The 19,129-nt window shown below is 34.6% G+C and overlaps 1 protein-coding gene across 2 annotated transcripts in view; it reads left to right on the forward strand.

Annotated features, from left to right (window-relative positions):
• The first annotated feature begins 6,496 nt into the window (after positions 1 to 6,496).
• The window catches only part of LOC102509477 (zinc finger X-chromosomal protein), a 65,768-nt gene continuing 53,135 nt past the window's right edge, over positions 6,497 to 19,129 (forward strand). The window contains exon 1 of one of the 2 annotated variants that reach the window (XM_032475352.1): positions 6,497 to 8,314. The gene's annotated coding sequence lies outside the window, so the exon portion shown is untranslated. The remainder of the gene's footprint in view (positions 8,315 to 19,129) is intronic. The other variant, XM_032475350.1, reaches the window with a different exon arrangement.

Consider the following 19,129-nt stretch of genomic DNA (forward strand, 5'->3'; position numbering starts at 1 on the left):
TAATCATGAAAGGAAAAAAAAAGCATTTACTATCATTTCTTATTACTTTCTCTGAAAAGTCATGAATAGTGAAAATAGTACTTAGGATGGTGATTTCTTGTGTATTTGTCAATGGCCTCTTTCTGTCCGAAGTACAGCCAACTTTTATGTGGGTAACAGTTGAACTAAAGGTCCCCAAACAAAATTAAGTAAAAGGAAAATGGTAACATATGAAGTATATTAGTACTAGTAATGGTAACAGTGGGTGATCAATTATTTGGATTCTACGTTATGTTTCACAAAGAGGGGTCTCTAAATTTCAGTTTGCTTCTAAATGGTGCACAAATAAGTCCAAGACATGGTAGATTTTAGATTTTGAAGTGGAAAAAGTGAAGATGAGAAGTTTATGTACTCTTGTCAACCTTCCTCTCTCACTCCACACTTCAGAGAGACAGTTTTTAAAATGCTTATTTGTATGTGTGCCCAAACTATGGTTAGTATTTCTGCTCTTTTACAAAAAAAAGATGGTATCATCTAAAAAACTAACCATCTCTTATGGAAATATATTGATTAAATGTCCTTCCATTGTTCAAAGAACAGGATGTTAGAAATAAATTCTTACTGGAAAAATTTGAAGTATTGAGAGGAGGAAAGAGCTCAGAAGTTTTTTTTTTTTTTTTTGTAGCAGATTTTATTCTTACAGTGTTGTTACTATTTTCTGACTTCAATGTAACCCTTATTTTCTCAACTTTTTTTTTTATTGAGTTATACTCATTTTACAGTGTTGTGTCAAATTCCAGTATAGAGCACAATTTTTCAGTTATACATGAATATACATATATTCATTGTCATTTTTTTTTTCACTGTGAGCTACCACAAGATCTTGTATATATTTCTGTTTTATACGGTATAATCTTGTTTATCTATTCTACCTTTTGAAATCCCAGTCTGTTCCTCCCCACCCTCTGCCCCTTTGGCAACCACAAGTTTGTATTCAGTGTAAGTCTGATTTTGTTTTGCATTTATGTTTTTGTTTGTTTTTTTATATTCCCTATATAAGCGATCTCATACGGTATTTTTCTTTCTCTTTCTGGTTTACTTCAGTTAAAATGACATTCTCCAGGAACATCTATGTTGCTGCAAATGGCGTTATGTTGTCAGTTTTTATTGCTGAATAGTATGCCTTTGTATAAATATACCACCTCTTCTTTATTAATGGACATTTAGGCTGTTTCCATGTCTTGGCTATTGTAAGTAGTGCTGCTGTGAGCTTTGGGATGCAGGTGTCTTTTTGAAATAGGTTCCTTTTGGATATGTGCCCAGGAGTGGGATTCTTGGGTCATATGGTAAGTCTATGCCTAATGTTGAGGAATTTCCGTACTATTTTCCACGTGGCTGCACCAAACTGCATTCCAACCGGCAGTGTAGGAGGGTTTGCTTTTCTCCACACCCTCTCCAGCATTTGTCATTTGTGGACTTTTAAATGATGGTCAGGAGTAGTTTTTGTAAATTAAATAATTATTTAGACCAAATTTAGGTTAAGTTTATTTTTATTTCTAGTTTGTTGAGGGTTTTCATCTATTAGATTTTTTTTTCCAGTTAATTAAAAAGAAATTAGGTATACTAACTTCTTAGAATAAAGTATTCTCTCTTCAGCATTTTGAATGAATTTTTGTAGAACTGCTTTTATTTTTTGCTGAAATGAAGGAATTCAATCAAAGCCATACATATCATTTGAGTCTTTTTTTTTTCTCTTGCATTTTGTGGAAATGTTTTTACCAGCAATTTAAATTCCTTTCATAGGTGTAAACCTTTCAGATTATGTCTTTCTTCATGGGTGAGTTATGGTAGTTGCATCTCAAAAATTTGTCCATTTAATGTAACTTGTGATTTATTGGTATAAAGTTATTTATGAGCTTCCATCATTATCTTGCTGCATTTGAGCCTGTATTATTATAATCTGTTTCATTCCTGATATTGTTAATTTGTATTTTCTCTTTATTTTTCCTATTCTACTAGGCTAGAGGTTTATGAATTTATTCATGTTATCAAAGAACGAGCTTTTGTTTTTTCTTTATTGTTTTCCTTCTTCATTGTTAATCTGTGCATTAAAAAAAAATTCCCATCCATCTACTTTCTGTAAATCTAATTTGCTCTTCTCTTTTGTTCCCTCAGCTAAGAACTTTGTTTTTTCCATAATGTAAGCATGTAGTGTTACAAATTTCTATGTACTGCTTTAGTTGCATCCCACAGATTTGAAATGTGTAATTTTTTATGTTTTACCTATATAAATTTTTCCCTTTGAGACTTTCTCTTTGATCAGTGTATATTTAGAAGTATTTTTGAGTTTCCAAATATTTGGGATTTTTCCAGGTTTTTTTGTGTTACTGGGTTCTCATTTGATTTCTTTTAATGCAGAAAAGTACATTTTGTGATTTTTATTTTTAAATTTTGTTAAGTTTTGTTTTATGACTCAGTGTGACATATTTGAATGTATTACATGCTTGTGGTGTCATATCTAAGAATATTTTGCTAAATACAAGATCATAAAGACTCATCTTTATAAAGAGTTTTACAGTTTTGGCTCTTATATTTAGATTTTTGACCCATCTGAGTTAATTTTTATGTGTAATATTTCTTTTAATTTGGATATCCAGGTATGCTAGCATCATTGGTTGAAAAGTCTTTGTGTAGTCCTGGTACCCTTGTCAAAAGTCTGTTGATGATATATGCATGGCTTTATTTCTGTACTTTCAATTCTGTTCCATTCCTTAAGAATACAGAAATAAAGCCATATATCTAAAAATTATAGATTTTTCCTTATGCCTTTACCACAGTCTTAATTACTGTTGCTTGTAGTAATTTTTGAAATCATGAATGTCTGTCGTCCTACTTTCTTCATTTTCAAGATAGTTTCGGCTACTCTGTTCCCTGCAGTTCCAGTTTAAAGTACACTTGTCAATTTCTTCAACAAAGTCAGCTTGTATTGTAAGGATTGCACTTACTTACTATGTAAATGAATTTGTAAAGTATTATTATCTTAACAATATTAAGTTTTCCTATCAGAACATAGAATTTTTTTCAGTTGTTTAGATCTTTAATTATTTTCAGAAATTATTGGTGGTTTTCAGAGTACAAGTTTTGTGCTTTTGTTAAATGTATTTAAAACTTTTAAAATTAGTAATGACTATTGTAAATGGAATTGTTTTCTTAATTTCATAATTGGATTTTTTGTAAGTCAGTAGAAATACAATTGACTATTATATATTGATCCTGTATTCTGCAAGTTTACTGAGCTCATTTGTGAATTCTAATAGATTTTTAGTGCATTCCTTAGGATTTTCTAAATACAAGAGTATGTCATCTTCTAATAAAGTTTTACTTCATCCTTTCCAATCTGAGTATCTTTTTGACTAATGCTAGAATTTTTTCATGCCTAACTACATAGAAATACCAGTACAATACTGAATAGTAGTAGCAAGAGGAAATGTTCTTTTCTTATGCTTAATCTTAAGAGAAAATTATCCAGTATTTTTCTATTAAGTAAAATGTTAATGTTGTCTTTTGCTAGATGTTCTTTATCATGTTTAGGAAATTCTTTTTTATTCCTTGTCTTGAAGTGTTTCTATCTTGAAAGGGCATTGGATTTTGTTATGTGTTTTTCCTGCATCTGTCTAGATATTTCCTGCATCTATTTTGATTTTTATTATCTTGATGTATTTCTTTGATTGAATTAAGATTGTACAATTGACCCTTGAACAGCATGGGTTTGGACTGTGCAAAATCACTTATATGCAGATTTTCATCAATGAATATATATATAGTCAGCCTACTGTGTTCACAGGTTTCAAAACCCATGGATACAAAGTGCTGATTATACTATACCATTTTATATAAAGAACTTAAGCATTCAGAATTTGGGGATCTTCAGGGGGTCCTGGAACTTATCCATGGAGCCAATCTCTGGTTGTACACATAGAACTATTTATTTGCTGAGGCTGTCATATAAAGTATCATAGATGAGATGGCTTAACAGAAATTTATTTCTTCATAGGTGTGGAGACCAGAAGTCTGAAATCATGTGTTGGCAGACTTGTTTTCTTCTGAGGTCTCTCTTTGACTTACAGAGGGCCATATGATGCTTTGTCTTCAGACCTTATTTCTGTGTGTGTGCATCCCTGGTATCTCCTTGTCTTAAGTTCCCTGTTCTTAGAACACCAGTCAGATTGGCCACCCAGTTGCCTCATTTTGCTTTAGTTACATCTTTAGAGGCCTTTCTCCAAATTCAGTTACATTCAGAGATTGAGGGTTGGGATATTTCACCTCAGAACAATGTGGTATGTTATATTGATTGATTGTTGAATTTTGATCCATCCTTGTGTTCCTTGGATAAACAGAAGTTGACTGTATTATGTAATCATTTTAATATACTACTAGATTAGGTTTATTGGGGGGTTTACATCTATATTCCTGAGGGCTATTGATTTGTCATTTTCTTGTTTATGTTTGTCTGCTTTGGTATTAAGGGAATGATGACATTATGGTATGAGTTATGAAATGTTTTCTTATCAGTATTTTTGAAAAGTTTAAGGAGGCTTTCTATACTGTCCCCCTTTCATTTTCTGTTGTAGTTATTTGAGTTTTTTTTTTTTTAATCAGTCTCCCTAAAATTTTATAAATTTTACTGAATGTTCAAAGAAATAGCATCTGATTTCACTGGTTTTCTATATTGTTTTTGTATTCTCTGTTCCAGATATTCTGCTCTACCGTGTTACTTTCTTTGTGTTGCAAGCTTTGGGTTTAGTTTGCTTTTTTTTTCCAATTTCTGAATTTTATTGAAGTATAGTCAGTTTACAATGTGTCATTTTCTGGTATATATACAGTATAATGTTTTGCTCACACATGAACATATGTATATCATTTTCATATTTTTGGTCACCGTAAGTCATTACAAGATATTGGATATAGTTCCTGTGCTATGCAGTGTGAACTTGTTTATTTATTTATTTAATATATATTTGTTAATATCTGCAAATCTCTAACTCCCACTTTATCCTTTCTATCCCTTTCCCATACTGGTAACCAAATTTTTATGGAATTTATTGATGAGTTCTACTAGTTTTCCAGTGGCCTCTTCAGGGTTTATAGTATCATGTCATCGGCAAACAGTGACAGTTTTACTTCTTCATTTCTAATTTGCATTCCTTATATTTCTTTTTCTTCCCTGGTTGCTTTTGCTAGGACTTCTAAAACTATGTCGAATAAAAATGGTGAGAGTGGGAATCCTTGTCTTGTTCCTGTTCTTAGAGGAAATGCTTTCAGCTTTTACCGATTAAGTCTGTGGGTCTGTCATATATGGCCTTTGTTATATTGAAGTATGCTTTGTCTATGCCCACTTTTCTGGAGAGTTTTTATCACAAATGGATGTTGGATTGTACCAAAAGCTTTCCCTGCATCTATTGAGATGATCATATGGTTTTTATTTTTCAGTTTGTTAATGTCATGTATCATATATCGATTGATTAGTGGATATTGAAAACTCCCTGAATCCTTGTGATAAATCCCACTTGTTCACAGTGTGTGATCCTTTGAGTGCATTGTTGGAGTTGATTTCCTACTATTTTGTTGAGGATTTTTGCATTTATATTCATAAGTGATATTGGCCAGTAGTTTTCTTTTTTTCTGATATCTTTGTCTGGTTTTGGTATCAGGGTGATGATGGCCTCATAGAATGAGTTTGGAGGTATTCCTTCCTCTGAAATTTTTTGGAATAGATTCAGAAGGTTAGGTGTTAACTCTTCTCTAAATGTTTGGTAGAATTCATCTGTGAAGCCGTATTGTCCTGGATTTTTGTTTGTTGGGAGATTTTTAATAACTGATTCAATTTCAGTACTGGTAATAGGTCTATTTACATTTTCTATTTCTTCTTTATTCAGTCTTGACAGATTGTATCTTTCTAACAAATTGTCCATTTCTTCTGAGCTGTCTTTTCTATTGGTGTATAGTTGCTCTTAGTGGCCTCTTAATGATCCCTTGTATTTCTGTGGTGTTCAGTTGTAACTTCTTTTTCATTTCTGATTCTATTAATATGGGCCTTCTTCCTTTTTTTCTTAATGAGTGTGATTGGAGGCTTATCAATTTTGTCTTTTCAAAGAATCAGCTTTTAGTTTCATTGATCCTTTCTATATTTTTTAGTCTCTTTCATTAATTTCTGCTCTAATCTTAACGTTTCTTGTCTTCTACTAACTTTGGGGTTCGTTCTTCTTTCTCCAGCTGCTTTAAGTGTAAGGTTAGGTTGTTAATTTGAGATTTTTCTTGTTTCCTGAGGTAGGCTTGTATTGCTACAAACTTCCCTCTTAGAACTGCTTTTGTTGTGTCCCAGAGGATTTGGATCCTTGTGGTTTTTTTATTTGTTTGAAAATAATTTTTGATTTCCTCTTTGGTTTCTTCAGTGTTCCATTGATTGTTTAATAGTATATTGTTTAGCCTTGAAGTGTTTGCAGTTTTTGCAGTTTTTTTCTTGTAGTTGATTTCTAACCTTACAGCTTTGTGGTCAGGAAAGATGCTTGGTATGATTTCAGTTTTCTTAAATTTGCAGAGGCTTGCTTTGTGGGCCAGCATGTGGTTGTATGGAGAATGTGCCATTTGCACCTGAGAAGAATGTATATACTGCTGCTTCCAGATAAAATGCTTTATAGATATCAATTAGGTCCATCTGGTCTAATGTGTCCTTTGGACTGTATCTCCTTACTGATTTTCTATCTGGATGATCTGTCCATTGATGTAGGTGGGGTGTTAAGATCCCCCACATTATTGTGTTATTGTCCATTTCTCCTTTTATGTCTGTTAACAGTTGCCTTATATATTGAGGTGATCCTATGTTGGCTGCATATATATTTACAATTGTTATATCTTCCTTTTGGATTGACTCCTTGAGCATTATATGTCCTTCTTTGTCTCTTGTAACAGTCTTTATTTTAAAATCTATTTTCTTTGATAGAAGTATTGCTACTCCAGCTTTCTTTTGCTTTCTGTTTGCATAGAATGTCTTTTACCATCCCCTCATTTTTAACTTGCACGTGTCTCTAGCTCTGAAGTGGTTCTCTTGTAGACAGCATTTATATAGACAGCATTTATGTGGGTCTTGTTTTTGTGTCCATTCAGCCAGTCTGTCTTTTGGTTGGAGCGTTTAATCCATTGACATTTAAGGTAGTAAGTGACAAGTGTGTTCTTACTGCCAACTTGTTAATTGCTTTGGATTTGTTTTTGTCTCTTTTCCCCTTCTTTTTGTTCTTTTCTCTTGTGAGTGATGATTATAGCATTACATTTGGATTCCTTTCTTTTTTGTGTGTATCTGTTTGAGATTTTTGGTTTGCAGTTACCATGAGGTTTTGATATATAGTCTATGTATATACATGATTGTTTTAAATTAATGATCTCTTAATTTCAAATGCATTTTAGATACCTTGCATTCATACTCTCCTTCCCTCACAATTACTGGTTTTACTGTCATATTTTACATCTAATTGTCTTGTGTATCCTTTACCTGCTTATTGTGGATACAGAGAATTTTACTACCTTTGTCTTTTAACTTCCCAATTAGTTTTTGTGCCGATTTCCTGCCTTTACTGTATGTTTGCCTTTACTGGTGAGCTTTCTTTCCCATTTGTAATTTTCTTATATCTAGTTGTGTCCCTTTCTTTTCTACCTGGAGAAATTTCTTTAACATTTGTTGTAAAGCTGATTTGGTAGTGCTGAAGTCTTTTAGCTTTTGTTTATCTGTGAAGGTTTTGATTTCTTCATCAAAAGTGAATGAGAGCCTTGCTGGATAGTGTATTCTTGCTTGTAAGTTCTCCCTTTTCATCACTTTATATATATCGTGGGACTCCCTTCTGGCCTGTAGAGTTTCTGCTGAAAAATTAGCTGATAACCTTATGGGAGTTCCCTTGTATGTTATTTGTTGCTTTTGTCTGCTGCCACTCTTTTCTAATTCCTTAAGGTATAAAGTTAGATTACTGACTTGAGATTTTTTTAATGTAAGCTTTTAAAGGTATAAATTTCACTTGATCATTGCCTTTGCTGCATTCTAATAATTCTTTTCTAATAACAGAACATGAAAATACATGAAGCAGAAGTGACAGTAATGAGGGAAGAAATCATTCAACGTAACATTTGGAGACATTGGTGCCTTACTTCAGCAAAGAGTATAATGACTAGACAGAAGGTCACTAAGGAAATAGAAGATTTGAACACTATGATAAACCTATTAGCTTGACACATATCTCTGGAAACAATCTGGAATCTCAGCAGCAACAGGATATTCTTTTCTTGTCAGGTACATTTGGAACATTCTCTAGGGCAAAACTTAAGCTATTCCATTAAAACAAAATAAAATAATAAAAAAAAAATAAAATATAATATAAATAAAATAGAAAATAAATGAAATAGTAAAGTAAAATTTAAAAAAATACATTAAAAAGGATGGAAACTAAACAATATGTTCTTTTTGCCACAATAGAATGAATGTATTCTAGTTTCTCTGTATTATAGTTCAAGAAAATTTTTTATTCCTTTTCATACTTTTTATTACAGATTACTGCAAGATAGTGAATATAGTTCTTTGTGCTATACAGTATAAACTTGTTCATCTGGTTTAGATGTACTAAAGCAGTATTTGCAGACTTCAGGCTCCCAATATATCCATCCCTACCCCATAAGAAAAATTTTTATGATTGTAGTATTTTTTAAAATTTTGATAGTTTTATTGTTGTCTATTATGTATTCCATCCCAGAGAATATTTCTCATGGTATTGAGAAGACTGTTGCGATGTTTAAAGTCGTGTGTTCTATATGTAGCTTTAGGTCTTACTGGTTTATAGTTTTGTTTAGGGCTGTTTCTTTGGTGATTTTTCTGTTGAGTGTTCAGTTCACTATAGGAAGTAGGATATTGAAGTCACCAACTACTATTGTAGTTCCCCTCAGTTCTACCATTTTGCTTCATCTGTGTGGTAGCTTTATCTGTTATATGTATGTATAAGTTAATAATTGTTACATATCTTTGCCTTATTAACTCATCTCCATATGTAATGTTCTTTGACTCATGTAACAGTTTTTCATATGGTCTCTTATCTGGTGTTAGTATCACCATCCCAATTCTCTTTTGTTTACCATTGACATGGGATATTTTCTTCTTTTTATGCTACACCTGTTGGTGTGTTTAGATCTAATGTGAGTCTCTGATAGACAGGATTATATATATTCTACTTATCTCTGCCTTTTAGTTAGAATTCTAATTCATCTACACTTAAGTTAATTACCAATTAAAAAGGGCTTACCTTTGCCATTCTATTTGTTTTCCATATGTCTTATTATCATTTTTTTGTTCCTCAGAACTGTTACTCAGTTTCCCAAATACTGCCTTTGTTTACTTTAGTTTTTATAGTGTTCTAATTTTAATTTATATATAAATTTTTGTGATGATTTCCCTGGGGATTAAAATTAATATGTTAAATTTAAAACATTCTTACTCAATTTAATTTCATTTTAGGATAAATAGTTTACAAAACTTCTTTTTATAAACAGCCGCATTTCTTCTCTGCCATTATGTTATTGTCACAAATTGCATCTTTATATAATGTGTGCCCTTTAACACAGATTTATAATAAATGTTTTATGCACATGTTTTTAAATTCTATATGGAAAAAAGGGAAGAATAACAAATATACCATACTACTGGTATGATACATTGAGGTACTTACATTTTACCAGTGTTCTTCATTTAAATTTATGACTTTCGTGGGATAAGTCTAACAGCATTCAGCTTTCAGTTTTTATTTGGGAATGTCTTAATTTCTCTTTCAGTTTCCACAGTAGCTGCTCATTATAAAGTTCATCATTCACTGTTTTTTTTCTTTCAACAGTTTAACTATGTTATCCTGCCACCTTGTAACCTAAAGTTTTTCTGAATAGAAGATGGGTGTTAACCTTACTGGGAATTCTTATACGTGAGGAACTGCTCCTCTTTCTCTACTTTGAAAATCTGCTTTGGCTTTGTTAGAACTTGATTATAATATACCTTGTGAGGATCTCTGCATATATTCAGTCTGATGTTTTTTGAGCTTGTATAGATTCCTGTTTTTAATCAAATTGTGGATTTTTTTCATCCTACTTCTTCAAATATGAATAAAATTGAGAAGAAGGTCCAGAGATTTTCCAAGTATCTCCTGCCTCCACACATACACAGCCTCACACATTACTGACATTCCCTACACAGAGGGAACATATATTACAATTGATGAGCCTACATTGATGCATTACCACCTGAAGTCTACATTTTTTTATCAGGGTTAACTCTTGGTGTTTTGCATTCTATATGGGTTTTACAAACATACACTGACATCTATTAACTATTATACTATCATATAGAGTAATATCACTTCCCTAAAAATTGTCTATGCTCCATCTGCTTCTCCCTTCACCATCCTCCCTGGCTAAGAGCAATCTGTTTACTATCTTATTCATAGTTTTTCATTTTCCACAGTATCATAGAGTATCATAGAGTCATATGTAGAGCTAATCATACAGCTTGTAGGCTTTTCTGATTGGCTTCTTTCACTTAGTAATATTCATTTAAGGTTCCTCCATGTTTTTTCATAGCTTAATAGCTAATTTCACTTTAGTGCTGAATGGATAAGTTAACTGAGCCTCATTCACTTACTGAAGGATGTCTTTGTTCTCTCCAAGTATTGGCAATTGTGAATAAAGCTGCTGTAAACATTTGCTTGCAGGTTTTAGTGTGGACATAAGGTTTCAGCTTCTTTGAGTAAGTACTGAGGAGCACAATTGCTGGATCATATGGTAAGAGTGTGTTTAGTTCTCTGAGAAACCACTAATCTTCCTAGCACAGTGGCTGTACCATCCTGTATTCCCATCAGCAGTGAGCAAGAGTTCTCTGTTGCCTACCAGATTTAGTGTTGTCAGTGTTTTAGGTTGTAGCCATTCTAATAGTTGTCTAATGGTATCTAATTTTTAAAGAATTTTTCTGTGATGATACATGATGTTGAGTATTTTTCATATGCTTTTTTGCCATCTTTGTATTTTCTTGATGAGGTGTCTGTTAAGGTCATTGGCCCATTTTTATTCAGGTTGTTTATTTTCCTATTTTGGTTTTACAGAATTCTTTGTGTATTTTGTACAACAGTCTTATTTCCGATTTTTTTTTTTTTTGCATAGCAAAAATTTTTAATTTTAGTGAAGTTCAGCTTATCAGTTGTTTAAATTGTGCCTTCAGTGCTGTATATAAAAATCATCACCATTCACAAGATCATCTACTTTTTCTCATGTATTATCTTCAAGGAACTTTGGCTTTGTTATGCATTTTACATTTAGTGTCTGACCTATTTCTGACTTAATTTTTGTGCTGAGTGTAAGGTGTATGTGTACATTCATTTTCTTGCATATGGATGTCAGTTTTGCTAAGAAATGCTACCTGTCACCTGAGTATTCAGTGAATTGTAATCTTTTTTTGCAATAATAATATCAAAGATCACAGACTACTGTAACAAATATAATAATGATGAAAATGTTTGAGATATTCAAAAATTATCAGAATGTGATATAGAGACAGTGAGCAAATACTGTTGCAAAAATGGCACCAATAAGAACTTGATTGACAAAGGGTTGCCATAGACCTACAATTTCTTAAAAAATGTAATATATATGAAGAGCAAAATAACTAAGCATGCCTGTTTATTTTGTAACCTGTTAGATAGCTTCAAAATTATGAAATCAAACAAGAACTTTGCAAAACAGTAGTCTACTTGGAGTGTACCTATGTTCTGTTACACTCAAACACTTCTAATTGCAACACCCTAGATTTGTGGTCCTTTGTTGTACATAAATACAATCTGGTGGAGCTTTTAAAAAACACACACATATACATATACATATACACACACACATACATATACACCTAGGCTGAGATTACACCCAGATAAATAAAATTAAAATATCTGGAAATCGGATGTGGACAGGTTATTCTGATTTCAGTTTGAAAAACTGCATGAGACCAAGTAGAATATAGGTGGCTATGGGATCTACTGTCATGGCTTGCTTTGGGGTTAATTAAGTTCACAAGGGGACAAAAGTTTTACTATTAAAACTGGAAAGTCCTGAATAGAATGAGAAGACTTCATTTGCACAGGAGGAATATATAGCAACAAGAGATTAATATTTATAATGTATAAAATATTACTACAAATAGTAAGGAAAAGAACAATGCAAGAGATAAAAAGGGAAAAGTTCACTCTAAAGTAATTTCTAGAAGAGGGAAACTATGTAGCTAATGAAAATACAAAGGTTACCAGATTAAAACAACAATTCTTGCTAATCAGAGTTATATTTAAATTTAAAAAAAAATACGAGCACATCAAGAATTGGCCAGAGGCCGTCACTGAGACCAAAATTGTCATAACTATATCACTCCCGTCGTCTCCCATACCAAATATGCCATCCTGTTCAACCTGGCCATATCCTACAACTACACAGTGCCTCTCCGAAATGATGGGAACATGCCCAGTGTGACCAGCAACTTCCAAGATCCCCAAGGCACAAGCTTAAAGTGGCTGAACAAACTGTGAGCACTTTCATTGACTGAGAGGAGTTCCCTTTTGTGGCCTCCAACAAAAATATGAACCCCTCACCCTGAAAAAGAACTGAAAGGACTAGCCAAGGTGTAAGGAAGTACAAACCATCTTATTCTACTGAAGGGAATGAATATTAGTGTTTCTATTAGTATGGTATAGCCAAAAGTGCCAAATCCAGAAATTTTACCTCTTTATACTCCAAGAGGAAGTCTTATAAAATGTGGACAAACTGTGATTTATAACATCTGCTAATATTTTTCAGTGTTCTTTATGTTTGGGCCATTTGTACCATTTGTTAAATGATTGATTCTTGGCCCTAGGAGTTTGAGCCTAGGAATCTGCATCTTTACCAACATAGTTTCTTTGGTAATTTGAGAACTGTCGCTCTTAAGTATAAGTGGTCTGGTTTTGTTTACTTTGTTATGATTGGTTGTACTTATTGCTATTGGTCATTTTTCTAGGCTTCATATATTGATTTTTACTTACTTACTAGTGCTGGTTTGCCATCTCTTGTGACTTATAATTATAAAATATAATTCAGTTAGTGGTGATTTTCAGAAATTAATTAAATAATATGTTATTCAACCACTGTGAAAAATAGTACATGAAAATCACCTAGTTGGCAGTCATGTTAAATTAATTTTATTTCATTTTTTTTATGGATTTTTTTTTATGGATACAAAATTAGAAGGTGCAACTTGATCATAGTGTGAGATAAATGATTAACTTTTATATGCTTAGTGTGATGGTTACTTTTATGTATCACCTTGCCTATGAGAGAGTACCCAGATGCTTTGTCCAACATCATTTGAGATGTTTCTGAGAAGATATTGCTTAGAATGAGATTAAAATTTTTGGTAAAGGAGATTACCCTGCATAATGTGGATGGGCTTGTGTCAGTTAAGGCCTGAAGAGGGAATGGCTGCCTGTAGACTCAAACTATGACTTACCCTGCTGATTTTGAACTTGGCATGGCTCCACCATCTCCTGGGTTATCTCCAAAGTAAATCTATCTTTCTTTGTCCCTGTCTCTGCCTCACTTTCTCACTCTTTACCTCCTTTTGCTTCTGGTGGTTGTTTTCCTTTTCTTTTTTTTCGTATATACAAAGTTGATAAACTGAAGCCTCCATTAAATGGAGCTGAGGGCCAGAAGGGAACGCTCACACTTTGTGAGGATAGGAGAGTCCAACAGGAAGAAGTGAGTCCTATTCTTTCCTGGCAAGTGCTAAGCCAGTTAGAAAGCAAGGACTCTTGTTTATTACAGCCCTTCCAACTTCCCATTCTGCTTCCCTTGCTGTAGAGGTGCTTACACAGGTGCTCACCCACAGTTGCAGACCCTGAATTTCAATTCTTTGCTGATTTCAAACAAGCCCAGCTTTGTTGGAGCAACAGCTGGTAGTCTGCTTCTACTTTGTCAGGGTTAGGGGAGAGTCAATATCTTGGTGGGCTGTGTAGAGACCAAAGAAGATCCCTTATGGCTCCATAACTGATGATCAAAGAGGGACCGTGTACACACTGAATTCATTGTTGCTCACTGCTTTTATCACCAACCTTGGAGTTTGAAGGTGGGTTTTTGTACTAGATCCACACTTATATTGTCTTTCCATTTGAAGCTCTCCAGGCTTTGTTGGAAAGTTTTGGCCTTTCTGGTTAATGCCTGTTTTGTCTGCAAGCAGGCACTTGACTAGCACTTTGGTCTGGTATTGAATTCATACTGTTTCATTGGAACTGGATTTGTTCAACGTTTAGCCCATTCCTTTTTCATTTGTGATTTTCTATGGGAACTCTGCTGAGACACTTTCGACTTGGCTCCTCTGGGATCCCTGACAACTGACTAGTATTAGACCTGGAGTTGCTTGGGAGACTTGAACTGTTTATGCTGTTTGGATTTTAAGCTGTATGAGATATGTAACCTATTTGGGCTGTTCAGGCTGTTTTAATTCTTTGAGCTCTAAGCTATCTGAACTGTGTAGACTGTTTAAAAGTTACTTTTTTACTCTAGAGAAAAACACTTGAGAAATAGGATCCAGGTTATTTAAATATTTTGAGGGCATTCCCCTCTGTCACACCTGTCAATTTTATCTTTAAAAACCTCCTGTGCATTTCTAACTAAGTGGACTGACCTAACCAAAAGCAGTTGAGAACATCAATGGCCAGCAGGGAGAACATTTGAAATCCTCAAACTTTTTGTTTTCCCAAAATGGAATTCTACTATGATAGCTCTAAAATTTTCAGAATTGAATGGAATGCCTGTTTCATATGGTATTTTGAGCTCCCAGAAGTTATCAGGAGCTTATAAGTTACTCTCAGCAAAATGAGATTTTAAGATTACTTGAGGCAGACAAATGACAAAAAAAGAGAAAATGGCTCTGAAAGCTTCAGGCTCCTCTTCCTTGCCTCCTTTGTCTCAGGCCCTGCCTCTAGTGCCATCTTCCTCCTTTTCTTCTCTCCCCCTCCCCATACCTCCACTATGCCCTCAAATCTCTATACTCATTCGCTCACCAAACTTACCTTTTCCCTGAAACCCTCCCTACCTCACCCGTTTACCTCTGTATCTATCAGAACCTTTCCCTTTAAAATTAAGCTTTCTTAGAATCCAGAGCCTCAGCCCTTATCTGTGAGCCACAGTCAGAGATTTTCCTGAAGTAACTGAATATCCTTACAGGTTCACTGAGGAATTTTATATTTACTAAAACTTACCAGTTTGCTTTCTCTGACTTATATCAGCTGTTCATATGCTCATTGGTGAAGGCCAAGTCCAGCACTGCATGAAAAACTAATTGGCAAACTAATGAAAGGTCTCTAGAATCTATCACATGAGAGCAGTTCACTAACTTATTACATAATCAGACTCTTAGGTAATCACTCGGTGATTTCATAGACAAATTCCTAGGGCTTTTCCAAACCCTGTTGATCAGAACAAAATTCAGGCTTGCACACAAAATCTGGTGAACCTATTCATGACTGTTACAGTTGACTTGAGATTATCTGTAAATAAAATTAGCTTCTAATAAGAAGGACCACAGTGAAATGGTGTTACTAACAGTCCTTCTTATTTCTCACAAATCCTGAAGGCTGATCTAGGTGGTATAAACTTCCCTAGAGGCTCCACTTTGTAAAAATACATGGCCAACTCACTTCTTTCCTAGGCTTCCCATGCCTCCTCACAGAAATACAGCATTTGCCTGCTAAAGCTTTTAGCCTTAAGAGACATAAGGTTGCCAAAGAAAAATTGCACTTTGCCAAATCGCAGTTTCAATATTTAGAGCATCTGATACTGGAATAAGGGCTGCACTTGGATCCAGAAAGGCTTCGTGATGTTCTAAGTTTCTCAAAACCCAAAACTAACTGCCAAATATGGATTTTTCTCTGGCCAGTTAGTTAGTGCTGAAACTGGATTTCAAATTTCTCTCTTATGGGCAGCTGTCTACTAAAGGATAACAATCCTGACTCTGTATTATGAAAAGAACCAGATGACGTACCATTCTAGTCCTAAAAAGATAAGAATCCACCTATCGTTCGGAATCCCAATTATTAAATTTCCCTTTTACTTTTTGTGTATAAAAAGGAAGGACATGTCCTTGGGATAGTCATCTAAATACACAAGACCATCATGGACCCATATTATAGCCAGCAACTGGACCAGCAGTCTAAGGATACATACCCACATACCCACACCCCACTACACCCTACTGCCTTGTCTTAGGGATATTACTGCCACTGCTTTTTAGGGTAAGGCAACTAACAAAATAGTTCTGAAATTCTTTTTAACTATTTTGGTACCTTATGCGTTCTCCAGAATTCTCATCACCCTCAACATTTCTTATTCACCTCCCCTCCTATGAAATCTTTGTCCCTTTGTTTACTGCCCCACACATAATTCTTTTACATTGTAATAACTGTGAGCCTGAAACTTCTTTGCTTTGTCACTGATGAAATCACCCATGATTGCTTACTGCTGGCTCCTTGTGAATATCTACAGGAAGTTCCATTGGGTAATTTTGATTTCTCATAATTCACGGATGCTTCTTATTTAAAATGTGACAATGGCAAGTATTGTGCATGGGATGCTACTGCAACTCTTTTTGATGTTGAGGCAGAATCTTTACCTATGGCTACTTGAACCCAGCAGGTTGATACATAGTTGTTACACAGGCTTGTACTTTAGCCAAGGACAAAACTGCTAATATTTATACTAATGGTAGATAATGCTTTTGGAGTAGTGCATGATTTTGGAAGTTTGTGGAAACAACATGGTTTCTTACTTACAGTAAAATTAAAATTTTAAATGGTCCCTATGTCCACTAATTATTGAATGCAATATTTTATCTGCTGCTTTACCTATTAAGATTCCAAGGCATTCTAAGCCTGCTGTCTGGAATCTAAGGGAAATCACCTTGCTGACATTTCGACAGGGAATGTTCTCCTCAAAGGAACTAACAGCAGCCAGACCTCTGTTATGATCCAGAGATATTTCCTCAAATAGTATGTTGGAAAACTGCCATGAGAAGTCCAAAAATTGGCCTCAGAAAAAGAAAAAAAAGACTGGAAACTCAACAATTGGCTTCATTTAAAAAAAAAAAAATTCGAATGCTCTGGCTTAGACCAAATAACAATTCTAAAATTCCAACTACTCAGCATGATAGACCGTTGGTCTACTGATAGACTGATAGCATTCACAAACCAATATTGGTGGTGAAAATTAACAAGGCTGCAAAACTTACCCAGCTCACTTATCTCATTTGTTTGAAATATAGCCTGTTCATACTGCTTCTACACAGTTTAAACTGTCCAATGGACCAGTCAAAGTCTGGGAAATGGATTTTGTATAATTTACTCCATCTCACATACATAAATAGAGTCAGTCTGTATGTTTTCACACTAATTTGAAGTTTGCTTTGTGGACAAACTACTGTGTGTAAAGCCCTTTTGGAAAGATTATTCCTACGTAGGGGACTCCTATTGAACTTCATAGTTATTAAGAAACTCATTTTACTAGCCAGGTTCTGGGACAAGTCTGTGCTCCTTGTCTTGTTTTACAACACTTTCATTGTGCTTACACCCTCAATCCTTTGGTCTAGTTGAGCGCACTAAGAGATTATTCACACAATTGGCAAATTTTGGAGAGCCTCCCCTCCCCCAGATACCTTGGCCAGGAGCATTGCTGTTGGTCCTTCTAAATCTCAGACCCACCCATTTTGGAATTCATAAACTCTCACCCTTTGAGACAGTGACAGGACACCCAAAGCCCTGCCACTTTTGAACTACAACTGGAAAAGAAGAGATACTCCAATATTGCAAAACCCTAAAATAGCCATGGTTTGTAGAGGAATCTTTTCTCAGTGCACTCATGCTCCCAAAACCTTTGAAGACATTAAGCATCACAAGTTGCAACTTGGAGATTTTTTTTCTATTGGAAAAGATACCTTCAGAAAGATTCTCTTCAATCTTGATGGAAAGGAGTATCAAGTACAGCTAACCAACACTGTGGAAACAAACTCCAGGGAATAGGCTCTTTGGTTCAAGGGACACATGTAAAAAAGCACCAAACCCTGATCGGAATTGTACATCATCTGGTAGCCTGAAAGTAAAGATTTCCCAAAAGTGAAGGAGAGCAGAGTTTTCCCAAGACATCCAGACCAGGCCTGTTGGAAGTTTGTCACCAAACCTCAGTGATGACATAACACTTTAGATGGTCTGCAATGTCTATAATCTAGGTTACATGAACTTTAGATAAAAAGTGCCTAAGAATTTTCCTTCCTACCATCGTTGCTCAGATGTGAGTTCAACAGGTTCTGATCTGTACACTTTTCCCTGTGATTTAAGAAAGCACACTAGGAAAGATCCTTCCTGAAACTGAGGGATGAAATGTCATGAAACTGGAAAACTGACTTTTGATCAGCAATGCATTCAAAGGAAAATCTTGATTAAGGGGTGGTGGGGGGAGGAATGTAATATTTTAATAGAAATGTCAGTTAAAGGTGAGGGAGCATATTCGGGAACTCTCATGCACTCCTCTTCTTTCCTGGCGAGAACGCAGGCAATGAAAAGTCATGGAGTCTGTTTACTACAGCCCTCCCAATTTCCTTTTCCTCTCTATAAAAGTATTTTACCTTGCTGTGCTGGGACTCATATGTGGCTCACCATTGTTGCAGGCTCTGAACTGCAGTTCTTTGGTGATCTGGAATAAACCACTGTTTTTGTTTTTTTCCCCTCCTGGAGAAATAACTGGCAGTCCCTTTGCTATAGGTCAAGAGTGGAGAACACTGAGTAATACAGCTATTGGATAGTGAGAAATGGTGTGTTGCTATAACAAATCTTAAACATGTGGAATCATCTTTTGTGAACAGAATCTGTAAAAGCTTTGAGATCCATGTTATAAAGTCTAGATTGCCTTGAAGAGATTGTTGGTTGAAATATGGATAATAAAATTTCTCTGGTGAGGTTATAGATGCTGGAAACTGGAGGAAAAGTGATACTTCTTAAAAAGTGCTAAATGATTTGGC

Source organism: Camelus ferus, chromosome X (assembly GCF_009834535.1).
Source record: "Camelus ferus isolate YT-003-E chromosome X, BCGSAC_Cfer_1.0, whole genome shotgun sequence".
NCBI classification, from domain to species: domain Eukaryota; kingdom Metazoa; phylum Chordata; class Mammalia; order Artiodactyla; family Camelidae; genus Camelus; species Camelus ferus.